The sequence below is a fragment of the Typopeltis vanoorti genome, chromosome 11 (assembly GCF_054136105.1).
Source record: "Typopeltis vanoorti isolate ZY-2024b chromosome 11, IOZ_Tvanoo_1.0, whole genome shotgun sequence".
Classification (NCBI taxonomy): domain Eukaryota; kingdom Metazoa; phylum Arthropoda; class Arachnida; order Uropygi; family Thelyphonidae; genus Typopeltis; species Typopeltis vanoorti.
The window spans coordinates 103,646,863-103,661,039 of record NC_143559.1 but is presented as its reverse complement, the minus strand read 5'-3'; the positions used below and the strand labels follow the sequence as shown (position 1 = coordinate 103,661,039).

The 14,177-nt window shown below is 37.6% G+C and overlaps 1 protein-coding gene across 1 annotated transcript in view; it reads right to left on the bottom strand.

Moving 5' to 3' along the window:
- LOC150101893 (citron Rho-interacting kinase-like) overlaps window positions 1–14,177 on the bottom strand; it is a 594,274-nt gene that overhangs the window by 514,775 nt on the left and 65,322 nt on the right. The gene's annotated exons all lie outside the window — the stretch shown is intronic.

Genomic DNA, 14,177 nt, shown 5'->3' with positions numbered 1-14,177 from the left:
AAGGATAAAGTGCTGTATGGAGACTCGTTAGTACGAGGTGTGTTAGTAGAGGATATGACAAAATCGTACCAACCTGGTGCAACCATAAAGGATGTAACTGAGTCTATTAGAGAGCAAAAGGAAACAGTGAAAGAAATGATTGTTGTGGGAGGTACGAATGATTTGAAAGGAGATAAAATGGAAATGAAAATGGAAAGGAAAAGGGGTGCTTAAGGGTCAAAGCTGTATAACTGAGAGGAGGCCTCCACATAGCCTTTAAAGGAATGCAGAGAACCGACCAAGGCTTCTGACCTAATGTCCAATCCTCACCTTCTCGTGGTGCACCCTGTTGGGTATCTACTTGGATACTGAACGGACGAGGATGGGCTGGCAATTTGGGATTTAGCTGACCAAATTGTATTATTGGTTAAACCAAAATATAGAATGATGGTACAACATGACAAAATTTCATGCCGGCTGGGGCGTCGCCCGGTTAAACAAGGCCCGCCTGTTGTTTTCGCCAGGGAACCAGGGCGAACAGCGAAAAGTCAGCTACTGGAACAAATCTGAAAATAAACCCCAACTCAACATCAGAGTTAAAGATCAGTACTATCAACATAGGAAGCATGAATGGCAAAGAAATGGAGCTAGCTGAGGAATTAGATAAGTACCAGATCGACATAATAGGGGTGACTGAAACAAAAAAGACCAAAACTGGTGAGATCTTTCTGAGCAATAAATACAAAATGTTATATTCAGGCAATGACAATCAAGGAAAAGAAGGAGTAGCCATAGTATTCAACACAAAATACGAGGCTAATCTTCTTGAATGGCAGTCAGTCTCAAGTAGAGTAATGTGGACAAATATGAGAATGGGGACCTGGACAATGAGACTTATTTGTGCCTATGGTCCCACAGAAGGTTCTACTAAGGTAGAAGTGGAGGAATTTTTTGAGGGTTTAGAAAAAGCAACTGACACAATGAAAAATGAAAAGTAGGTCCTTGTTGGGGATCTAAATAGCAGAGTAGGAAATAATTGTGAGACATACAAAAATATTTTGGGAAAATTTGGAGAAAAGAGCAAAGCTAATAATAATGGCAAATATCTGTTGGATTTCTGCTCAGGACATGGACTGGTTATTACTAACACCATGTTCCAACATAAAAATGTGCACAAATTCACATGGAGAGAAGAGGCTAGGAATAAGAAAAGTCTCATTGACTATGTTATTGTTGATAGTGATGTTTTCTCCCTGGTGCAGGACACCAGAGTGTACAGAGGATTTGAAATTGGAAGTGATCACTATTTAGTCTTGAGCAGGATAAAATTGAATTTCATATTGAAAAGAATAACATGTAAGAAAGTTTTAAGCAAATAAAAGTTGAGCAGCTCTCAGATGTGACCTGTAGACTAAAATACACAAAGATTATTGAAGGAAAAATGAAAGAGTTTGAGAACATGAATCAAACCTTGGAGATTCAGTGGCAAACTCTGAAGAAAACATTGATTGATTCTGCCAGAGAGGCATGTGGTGAGGTTGTTTGTAAGGATAAAAAAATCAGAACTCCCTGGTGGACACAGGAGGTTAAAGAGGCAGTGAAGGAAAAGAAGAAAGCATACCAAAAGTTTCTGTCAAATAAGTCAGCTTGTGCTCTTAGAGAATATAGAGATAAATGCAAGAATGCTAAACACTGTAAAACTAGCTAAACAAAAGTCATGGGAGGACTATGGCAAGAATATAGAAAATAAATATCAAGAAGGTGGAAAATATTCTGGAGGTTGTTGAAGAAGCTTAAGAATGGAGGAAAGAGTGCTATAAAAGGAATTAGAGATGATAAAGGTGACATGAAAACGGGAGAAAAAGATATCCTTGAAGTATGGAGTAATTACTTTGAAAAACTGCTAAATGAAACAAGCAGTGATGACAGCACAGTGGTAAAAAACACTGACCAGGCATGCAGTCAGGAATACATATCCATACTTGAAGTAGAAAAAGCCATCAAAGGCTTGAAATGTGGAAAGGCAGCAGGAGTAGATGATATTCGACCAGAAATGCTGAAGTATGGTGGTATAAGAGTCTTACAGTGGCTGCACTGCATAGTTCAGGAAGCCTGGACAGAGTGACGAATTCCCGATGATTGCAGTAGAGCTCTCATAGTACCCATATATAAAAAGGGAAATAAAACTGCATGTGAGAATTACAGAGGTATTTCCCTACTGAGTGTTTCTGGCAAGATCTATGCAAGTATACTTGAGAAACGGTTGAGAAGAATTGTGGAAGAAAAGCTTGATGAAGAACAAGGTGGATTCAGGCCAAATAGAGGCTGTCAGGATCAGATCTTCACTTTACGACAAATAGTCGAGAAAGCATGGGAATATAACAAAGATCTGTATTTAAGTTTTGTCGATCTGGAAAAGGCATATGACAAGGTGCCAAGAGAGAAGCTATTCAATACGCTGCAGTTATATGGTGTCAATGGGATATTATATCAAGCAATGCTTAATCTTTATTTGAGTTGTAAGTCAGCAGTTAGAATTGAAGGAAGTACAGGAAGATGGTTTAATGTTAAATCTGGTGTGAGACAAGAATGTACATTAACCCCTCTGTTATTCATTATCTATATGGATCGCATTATGAAGGAAAGTGGTATTAAACATGATATCGAAATTGGAGATGTTAATGTCAGCTCTTTGCTTTATGCGGATGATGTTATACTTCTAAATAAATCCGCTACAAGTCTGCAAGATTCTCTGACTAAATTGAATAGCTCTTGTAATAGATATGGTATGAAGGTCAGCAATAAAAAGACAAAGACAATGAAAATAGGCAGAATCATTGAAAATGTCAACTGTGTTGTGAATGGAGAACCTGTGGAACAAGTAAAACATTTCACCTACTTAGGCACGATTTTTACTGAAGATGGTAAATTAAATATAGAAAGACAACAGAATCAGCAAAGCTGGTATGGTGGGAAGTCAATTGAATAAATTCATATGGAATAAGAGAGAAATTAGTCGCAACACTAAATTAGCTGAATACAAGACAGTGTTCAAACCAGTTTTAACTTATGGATCTGAGAGCTGGGTCAGAAGTAAAACACTTGACCAAAGACTAGAGACTTCAGATATGAGAGTCCTGAGAAAGATTATAGGCGTGAACAGATGGCATCAATGGCAGTATCATATTAAAAACGAGGATATTAGGAAAGAACTTGACATTGGTAGCATCCAGGAATGTGGTAGCAGACGTAATCTCAGGTGGTATGGTCACCTAAACTGAATGGGAGAGGGAAGGTTAACAAAAACAAGTGTTCTCTGCCAGGTTGGCAGGAAAACGACCGAGAGGAAGACCAAGATATAGGTGGATTGATACGGTACAAAGTGCTTTAGACGACAGAAATATAAGAGCTGATAATATTGGAGTGTTGAGAAGTAACAGACTGATTTGGAGGAAAATTGTAGATAGGAAATTAATAATGATGTAATTTTTTTCATATAGTACTATCATATCCTGTACACCCCTTGAGGGTACATGGCAGGAATTTGATGATGATGATGATAAAATGGAAATGATAGAAAACCTGAATGAATAGTTTGAGGTAGCAAAAGAAAAGAGTGAGAGAGAATGATTAGTCTTTTGCCACGGTATGACAGTGAAATGTTTAAAAGGAGGGCCATAATTGCGAATGACTTTATGCGTGGGTTATGTATGACGAGTGGCGTGGAATTTGTGGATATGTGGAGCGAGTTCAATGGGCGAAACGATCTATATAAGATGGATGGCTTGCATTTGATGTAAGGTGTAAGGAGACTTGAGAAAGTTTTGCTGAATGTAGTGGATGTGCAAATTCAGGGACACTAGATTTATTAAAGGGGGGGATTTGATATACAGTTCTTAGGGAGGCAGTTGAATGTATGAATGAATATAATATGCCCGAGCGAATAAGGACAACAAATCAGAGTGGGATAGTTAATATAAGGCATCAAGGTAGGGTTGGGGCTAATGGGGTCTTAAATTCATGTACACTAATGCTAGGGGTATTAGGAACATGAAGGAAGAGTTTTTGGCCATGGTTGGCACTTCCAGACCACAGATTATTGGTATTAGTGAATCATGGCTGACTGTAGATGATGTAGCTAGTGGGATTGAATGTGATGGGTATAGTGTGTTCAGGAATGACAGGGAGAATAAAATGGGGGGGGGGGGGAGGAGTATTGTTGATGATAGCTGATGAACTACAGCCAAGGAGAATAGAAGTTGAATTGCAGGATAGAGAAAAGAGCACATTTGAGGCCATTTGGTGTGAGATTGGCTAGCAGAACTAAATATACAATTGAGTGCTGCTATAGACCAGGTGATAGAAAAGATGGTGGTGACAGTATGCACAAGCAAACAGAAGAAATGAGTGGAAGGAGGGTGATTATTATGGAAGATTTCAACTATGGTCGCATTGATTGGAGTGAGGAGAGGACACACGGGAGGAAGGAATTGGATTTTATGCGGTTATTAAGGGATAACCATCTGTGACAGCATGTAATGGAAAATACTAGGGGTCAGAGAGTGCTTGACCTAATAATTACATCTGAGGATTTGGCCGTAACAAATATGACCACATTGCCACCAATTGGTGAGTGTGATCATAGGGTCTTGACTTGGGAGGTAGCTAGAGGTATGGAATTTTCAATTAAGACAGGGTACATGTGGAATTATCAGCTGGAAAGTATGACAAGCTTAGGAGTTTGATTGGTTCAGTGCCATGGAATGTACAACTGCAAGGACTAGAAGTTGATAGTGCATGGGAGGCAGTTAAGAAGTGTTTGCATGAAGCAATGGCTGACTGTATACCTAGAGTCCGAATAATAAATCAAGTAGGGATTAAATGGATGAATAACACCATTAAGCTTGAGCTGCAAAAAAAGAAACAACTATGGAGAGAATTTAAGGAGAAAGGTGACCGGCAGGCACATGAACAGTATAAAGCGCAGGCCAGAAGGGTAACGAGTGTGGTAAGAAAAGCAAAAAAGGATTACGAAAGAACATTGGCTATGCAGGCTAAAGAGAATCCTAAACAGTTTTTTAGATATGTAGCAAGTAAAAGGAAAAATGTACATGGCAGAATGATTTTAAAGAATGCCGATGGTAGGGAGGTAACTGAATCAGTTGATATAGTTGAGTTACTGAGCGAGCATTTTGCAAGAATATATCATCCAGGTGGTGACATTGCAGAAACGAAAATAGATTATATGGGAATTGTGGTGAATGAAGTGGAGGTGAGTAGTCTATTGCATAACCTCAAAGTCAATACATCCATGGGATTGGATGGTATACCTGCTCGTGTCGTACGAGAAGCAGCTAAAGAATCGTCAGTACCCTTGACCATTTTGTTTAATTTGAGTCTCGGGTCTGGGTTAGTCCCGAGGGGGTGGAAAGAGGGGAAAATAGTTCCACTGCATAAAGGTGGTTCCAAGACTGCTGTTGTAAATTACCGACCGATTAACATATCAGGAATCATTGTCAAAGTCTTAGAGAAATTAGTCAAGAAAAGAATACAAGATTGGATAGATGAAAATGGGCTATTGTATGGGGGACAACATGGTTTTGTGAAGGGTAGATCATGCCTCAGTAACTTGCTCACGTTTTATAACACAGTGACGGCTGAACTGGATAGGGGTAATGGGTTTACAGTGACACTACTGGTCCTTGGCAAGGCCTTTGACAGGAAACCACATGGAACCCTAATCAGCAAACTGGAGCAGATGGGGATAGATATAGGGTTGGTAAGATGGATAGGAGGGTGGTTGAAGGAGAGATATCAAAGAGTGGTTTATTCAGGAGTGGAGTCTAAAAGACGTCTTGTGACTAGTGGAGTGCCATAGGGCTCTGTTCTTGGACCACTGCTTTTCAATCTGTTCATCAATGATATAGGAAAGGATCTGAGAGGAAGTGTTCACTTGTTTGCTGATGATGCAAAGTTGGGTAGAGCAATTGTGAGTGCACAGGATGTCAAAATTTTAGAATGATTTCGATAGTTTGGAGGACTGGGCTAGGAAAAATGAATGTCAATTTAATGCAGCAAAGTGTAAGGTTATGCACTTTGGGGTGAAAAGAATAGCAGCAGTATATAGCATTGGTGGAACCGTACTCCAGGAGATTGATGAGGCCAGGGATTTGCGAGTGTTGGTGGATAGGGATTTGAGGTTTAGGGGGCACATTGCAAAAAGTGGCTAAATCAGCTCATCAAATCATTTGGCTTCTGAAAAATACTTTAACATGCAGAGACAAACAAGTTGTTGTTCCTCTGTATTGAGCCTTGATACAGAGGAACAACAACAGTAGTCCTATCTGGACTACTGTGCCCAGTTATGGGCACCAGGGTTTCTTCGTGATGGGGAGGAAGTGGAGAGGATCCAGAGACGAGTGACCAAGATGATAGCAGGTCTGTGGAATGAACCTTATGAGAATAAGTTGAAGATTTGTGGGTTGCAGAGATTGGACGATAGGCGAAGGAGGGGTGATATGATTGAGACATTCAAATTACTAAAGGGTTTCTATAAGATTGATCCAGAAGATATTTTTGAAAATATGACTGGTGGTGCGAGGACTAGGGGCTATGCATGGAAGCTGGGCAAGAGCGTGGTTGACAAGGGTGTTAGAGCTAGGTTTTTTACTTGGAAAGTGGTGAATGAGTGGAATAAGCTTCCAGAGTCATTTTGTGGGTGCTACGACCATGAATGAGTTCAAGGCAAGGTATGATAGATACTGTGTCAATGTCGAATAGTTGTTCTTGACATGATGTTAGGGCCTCCCTCGATGAGTCTGCCGACTCCTTGGAGTTGCCCAGAACAATAATAACAATAACCTTTACCACCATGCTTGAGATACTGATCTGTCTATACTTTGCTACCACAGATTTAGGTCATCTTTTATACAAAGTAATTATTTTGCCCTCCTTCCACTCTCTTGGACTTTGCCAGAACTGAGACTTAAATTAAACAGCCTAGTCAAAGGTATCGCAAGTTTCCTTGCATATTCTCTTAAAACATGACCTGATATCCAATCCTACAGCTATATTTGCATGCAGATTCTGCAATATCCTAATACCTCCAATTTCACATGTTCTCACATCAGTTCCTGTCCTCTCTGCCATAATATCTTCACTTGAATGATATACTCTTGCAAAATGGTAACTCAGTAGCTCAACAATTTCGTCTACCTGTTACCTCTCTACTATCTGCACTCATTAAAGTTAATTAAAGTTTGTTATATATTAAAGTTATATTATCATTCCATAGTCATTCTTCCTTCTGCCTGCCACATAATGAAAACTCTGGGATTTTTTTGCCTGCTCAGCTAACTTTTCATGATCTGATCATGTTGGTCACCTTTCTTGACTATTCCTCGTACTATTCATGAGTCAGTTGGTCACCTTTCTCCTTATATACCTTCTATAGCATCTTTTTTTTTTTTGCAGCTCTTGCTTAAGCAAGAGCTGCAAAAAAAAAAAAGATGTTATTCATCCATTTAACTCCTATCTGATTTACCCTTCTGACCTTGTGTATACAGTAATATTGCTTCCTCCTGATACCTCTTGACTATCCCTCATGCACTGTGAATCTCATTCCCTTGCAGATATTTATGCCATGGTACCGCTTCAAGCTGCCTCCTAAGTATCATAATCACCTGTCATGTAGTTTCACATATACTCCTTCTTAGCTAGAATGTCCACAAGTTTTATATCTCCAAGTCAAGACCACGTAATCACTTTCCCCCAACTAGAGGCAATGTAGCCACCTTAGTTATGAACAGGTCTTATGATCCTATAACTAGATCAAACATTCTTGTACCCCATCTCCTCCATCACATTCAGCTTCAAGTAATTATCTCTCAGTAAGTGTATAAATTCCATTTCCTTCCTGCCAAATGATCTTTCCAATCTGTCTCCTAAGTTGAAGTATGCAATAATCATCATTCAACTTGTATTCATTGTACCAATCTGCTGATGAATGTCTTCCACACCATCTCTGGCACCACCACCTAGCCTATAGCAGTAAATCAATTTTATATTTGTCCTATTGACCCCATCTCACACCATATTGACTCAAAAAAACTGCCGTCTACCTGACTGACTCCTACTCTTGTTGGTTGCTATTTGTCTATCATTACCCCATCCACTGTGCTCTCTGCTCTATCCTTCCTGAAAATACTAAATTCTATTAAAAAACGAAAAAACGAAAATTCTATCCCTGTAACTACATCTGCTGTTAGCAAAGTCTCACTAATGTCGAACTTTTGGCAAAGTTACACTAACCAATGAAAAAATAAAATAAAATAAATCCTCTTCCTAATATAGCATCAATCCATCTTCCTGTTGACTTACAACTTAAATATAAACTGTATTGTTTGATACAATGTCCTATTCCACATAATCATAATGCTTTGAAGTTAGTCATATGTTTGTTCCAGCTCTACAATTCAAATGCAGACATCCTTGTTATATTTCTCTGATTTATCAATTATTTGTCTTATGATCCTGCAGAGGCATAGCTGGGGGGGACGGTCCACCTCGGGCAGCACTTTGAACCTTTTTGAACTTTTGGAGTTAATTCTAAAATACAGTCTCGAGAACTCATTTCCAAATATTGTAATGCTACTGCGAATTTTCCTCACAATTGCTGTAAATGTTGCTAGTTGTGGAAGGAGTTTTTCTAAATAAAACTGATTAAGAATTACCTACATTACTATGAAATAGACTTCGCAAATGTCATCGATGATTTTGCGAACAGAAAAGCAAGAAAAATAACGTTTTTAACGTTGAAATTAAAGTTTTACTTCAAAAATAGTGTTTTAATTTATTTCCCTATATGTCGTTTTGACTTTTTGTAGTATTTTTCGTGTGTATTGAGAGGGGCGGCAAAAGCTCTAGCTACACTGTGATCCTGACAACCATTATTTGACTTTAATTGAGCTTGTTCTTCTCCAAGTTTCTCTTTGAAAATATTTTTTAACCTCTTCCTTAAGCATAAGTGTAAAATCTTACCTGAAAGTCGGTGGGGAAATTACTCAAATTCTCACAATTGGTTTTATTTCCCTTGTTACAGATGAGTATCATGAGAGCTCTACTCCAACCATCTGGAATTCTCTCTTCTGAACTAAAACTTGTATTTCCATAATACTGGAGTACTTCTGTTCTCCAGTATTATGGAAATATCTACTCCAGCTACCTTTCCACATTTCAGGTTTTTGATGGCTTTTTCTACCTCAAGAATTAACATACAGTAAAATGTCGATTTAACGGACCCTGCTTCAACGGACTTCAGATTTAATGAACATAATTTGACAAATAAGTACAGATAATGAAATAATTAATAAAAAAATAAATAATATGATGGTTAATCAGAAGCGATCGGCAGCATTTATAAATTGCATCTTCGGATACATTCGCATATATTCGTGCGTAACAGTTCGCATGGTGCATGTGCTTTGGTTCGACGACATAGTGTCAGTAGCATTGCTAGAGCAAAACATGGTGTTTAGGCTGTTGCTGGAGTAATTTTTAGTTAAACCGTTATTAATCATTATTAATAACAGTTAATGTCTGGTGTTAAAAGAAAACAAGTAAACTTCACGATAGCACAGAAACTTGAGTTAATAAGCAAGTTGAAAAACGGTGCATGTGTTGCTCATATTTGTGAACCTTATGGAGTGAAAAAGCAAACAGTTTCAGACATACACAAAAATAAAGACAAACTTACTTTATTATATTTTTTAATAATAAAAAATATTAGTATTTTTTGATAGGTATCAAAAAAATACCTATATTTCAAATATAGGTATTTTTTGAAAAAAACCTATATTTTGGTTTTTGCTAAAATATAGCATTGAGAGCACCAAAAGTTGTTCCACTGTGGCAGATAAGAAACGTGAAGTTGGCCAAGCATAAGAATTTAGAAGAAGGAGTTTACAAGTGATTTGTTCAACAATGGTCTAATGACGTTGCTGTTCTTGGTGTTGAACCAAGGTCAGCTGGCATATTGGGCATATAGTTCCAAACAAGTGATGGGTGGCTTTGGTGCTTTCGTAAACACCATGGCATTACAAACAGGCAAACATGTGGTGAAGCACTAAGTGCCGATATTGAACAAGTTGAGCATTCAGAAAATACATTAATGAAGTCATTGAATCTGAGGGTCTTATTTATCTCAAGTTTACAATGCAGATGAGACCGGCCTGTTCTATCATGCATTTTTCATTTTTCTTACAATAATATGGCTATACTTCAGTCTACAGTTCACCTCTGAAAACTGCTCAACTGATTTTTTTTTAAAAGTTTCTTGCATATTTTTCTTTTCAATATGATATTCAATTTTATTCTGCTCAAAACTAAACGACCACTTCCTATTTCAAGTTCCCTGTATATTCTTATCTGGAACCAGCACTATTTATAATATAGTCAATGAGACTTTTCTTATTCCTTGTGGCTTCTCTCCAAATTTTTATGTTGGAACATTGTGTCAGTGTTAACTAGTCTATGTCTTGAACAGAAATCCAGCAAGTAATTACCATTATTATTGGTTTTGCCCTTTTCCCAAATACATTTCTGCATATCTGTCATTCATTTCCTACTCTACTGTTCAAATCCCCAGTGAGGACCAACTTCTCTTTTCTTTATATCAGCTGCATTCTCTAATGGCAAAAATTCCTTACTTTAACCTTCTGTGAAATTCATAGGCATAAGTCTCACTGTCCAATTTTCCATTCTGATGTTTATCCACATTATTTAATGCTACCTGCCATTCAAGAAGTTTTTCATGTTCAGTGTTGAAGATTATACAGCTACTCCTTTTCCCTGAATATAACATGTAGTTATTTAGAAGAATCTTACTTGTTATAGTTAGTGTTCTCTGTTCCAGTAACAATAATTATGTCAACATGATACATCACAAATTCGTCTGCTAGTTCCACTTCTTTTCTATTGATGCTTCTTCTGTTTATTGTGGACATCTTGAAATGATGTTGTTTGTTCCTGTAGCTGTTCACTCTGGTTCCTTGATGAAAACAGTGAGGCCTTGTCCCTCAAGTCCAGGCAATACCTCAGCAGACTAGTTTTTCATCTTGTACATCATCTTTTGGTTTAAGCCAATAAAAAAAATACAATTTGGTTAGCTAAATCCGAAACTGCCATTGGGGATCTAAATAGCAGAGTAGGAAATGATTGTGAGACATACAAAAATATTTTGGGAAAATTTGGAGAAAAGAGCAAAGCTAATAATAATGGCATATATCTGTTGGATTTCTGCTCAGGACATGGACTGGTTATTACTAACACCATGTTCCAACATAAAAATGTGCACAAATTCACATGGAGAGAAGAGGCAAGGAATAAGAAAAGTCTCATTGACTATGTTATTGTTGATAGTGATGTTTTCCCCACTGGAGCAGAACAACAGGCTGTGCAGAGGATTTGAAATTCAAAGTGATCACCATTTGGTCTTGAGCAGGATAAAATTGAATTTCATATTGAAAAGAATAACATGTAAGAAAGTTTTAAAGCGAATAAAAGTTGAGCAGCTCTCAGATGTGAACTGTAGACTAAATTACACAAAGATTATTGAAGAAAAAATGAAAGAGTTTGAGAACAGGAATCAAACCTTGGAGATTCAGTGGCAAACTCTGAAGAAAACATTGATTGATTCTGCCAGAGAGGAATGTGGTGAGGTTGTGTGCAAGGATAAAAAAATCAGAGCTACCTGGTGGACACAGGAAGTTAAAGGGGCAGTGAAGGAAAAGAAGAAAGCATACCAAATGTTCCTGGCAAATAAGTCGGCTTTTACTCTTACAGAATACAGAGACAAATGTACGAAAGCTAAACAGTGTGTAAAACTAGCTCAACAAAAGTCATGGGAGGACTTTGGCAAGAATATAGAAAATAAATATCAAGAAGGTGGCAAAATATTCTGGAGGGTGTTGAAGAAGCTTAGGAATGGAGGAAAGAGTGCTGTAAAAGGAGTTAGAGATGATAAAGGTGACATGAAAACAGGAGAAAAAGATATCCTTGAAGTATGGAGTAATTACTTTGAAAAACTGCTAAATGAAACAAGCAGTGATGACAGCACAGTGGTAAAAAACACTGACCAGGCATGCAGTCAGGAATACATATCCATACTTGAAGTAGAAAAAGCCATCAAAGGCTTGAAATGTGGAAAGGCAGCAAGAGTAGATGATATTCGACCAGAAATGCTGAAGTATGGTGGTATAAGAGTCTTACAGTGGCTGCACTGCATAGTTCAGAAAGCCTGGACAGAGTGACGAATTCCCGATGATTGCAGTAGAGCTCTCATAGTACCCATATATAAAAAGGGATATAAAACTGAATGTGAGAATTACAGAGGTATTTCCCTACTGAGTGTTCCTGGCAAGATCTATGCAAGTATACTTGAGAAACGGTTGAGAAGAATTGTGGAAGAAAAGCTTGGTGAAGAACAAGCTGGATTCAGACCAAATAGAGGCTGTCAGGATCAGATCTTCACTTTACGACAAATAGTCAAGAAAGCATAGGAATATAACAGAGATCTGTATTTAAGTTTTGTCGATTTGGAAAAGGCATACGACAAGGTGCCAAGAGAGAAGCAATTCAATACGCTACAGTTATATGGTGTCAATGGGGCATTATATCAAGCAATACTTAGTCTTTATTTGAGTTGTAAGTCAGCAGCTAGAATTGAAGGAAGTACAGGAAGATGGTTTAATGTTAAATCTGGTGTGAGACAAGGATGTACATTATCCCTTCTGTTATTCGTTATCTATTTGGATCACATTATGAAGGAAAGTGGTATTAAACATGATATCAAAATTGGAGATGTTAATGTCAGGTCTTTGCTTTATGCGGATGATGTTATACTTCTAAATAAATCTGCTACAAGTCTGCAAGATTCTCTGACTAAATTGAATAGCTCTTGTAATAGATATGGTATGAAGGTCAGCAATAAAAAGACAAAGACAATGAAAATAGGCAGAATCATTGAAAATGTCAACTGTGTTGTGAATGGAGAACCTGTGGAACAAGTGAAACATTTCAGCTACTTAGGCACGATTTTTACTGAAGATGGTAAATTAAATATAGAAATAGACAACAGAATCAGCAAAGCTGGTATGGTGGGAAGTCAACTGAATAAATTCATATGGAATAAGAGAGAAATTAGTCAGAACACTAAATTAGCTATACAAGACAGTGTTCAAACCAGTTTTAACTTATGGATCTGAGAGCTGGGTCAGAAGTAAAACACTTGACCAAAGACTAGAGACTGCAGATATGAGAGTCCTGAAAAAGATTATAGGCGTGTACAGATGGCATCAATGGCAATATCATATTAAAAACGAGGATATTAGGAAAGAACTTCACATTGTCAACATCCAGGAACATCCACAAATTAACCATGAGTTACTATTTTCATGGTTAATTTGTGCATTTTATTGCATGTTTAGGACCTAAAAATATTTATTATAACGGAAGTCGCATTTGCATCTGTAGGTTCCCTCCATACCACTGGAAAAGCACATGATCTTGATTAACATATCATTTGATCATCTTATTAAATGTTTTGTACTCCTGCTACAGCATGTAGGAAGCCAATGTCCACTCACATTTTATATCCAAAGTACAATTCATATGTTTACCCGATCAGAAGCACAAATACTTGTTTTGCACAATTTAATGTCACTTCATCCCACATACCACAAAATGAACGTGCACTATTCATAAGCTTACAAAACATCGTACAAACTAATTTCCAAAGGCAATCAAAATCAGTCTACTTTTTGTAAATTAAATGAGCAACTACACCAAGATGCTCTCCACAAAGTCACTTTAAACACACATAACACTGACTAATAGAAAGCATATACTAAATGACATGTTCTCCAATCAGACATGGCACTCAGCATAGTTGTATTACTGCCTATTCTTAGTCTTCATGATAGTGCAACCTCTGCATATGAATGAAGCTATCTCACAGGAGATAATCATTCAGTGGTTATGGGTGGTGAAGCATCTCACTTTTGTATGTAGCAAATAACAACTAAATCATCTTCCTAAAGACAAATCAGTCTTGGTGTTATATATAATGATTTCAGATCATGTGAGGAAACACTAAAAAATGGTAGGAATATAGGAGTTAGCTATTGTTACACAGAACACAA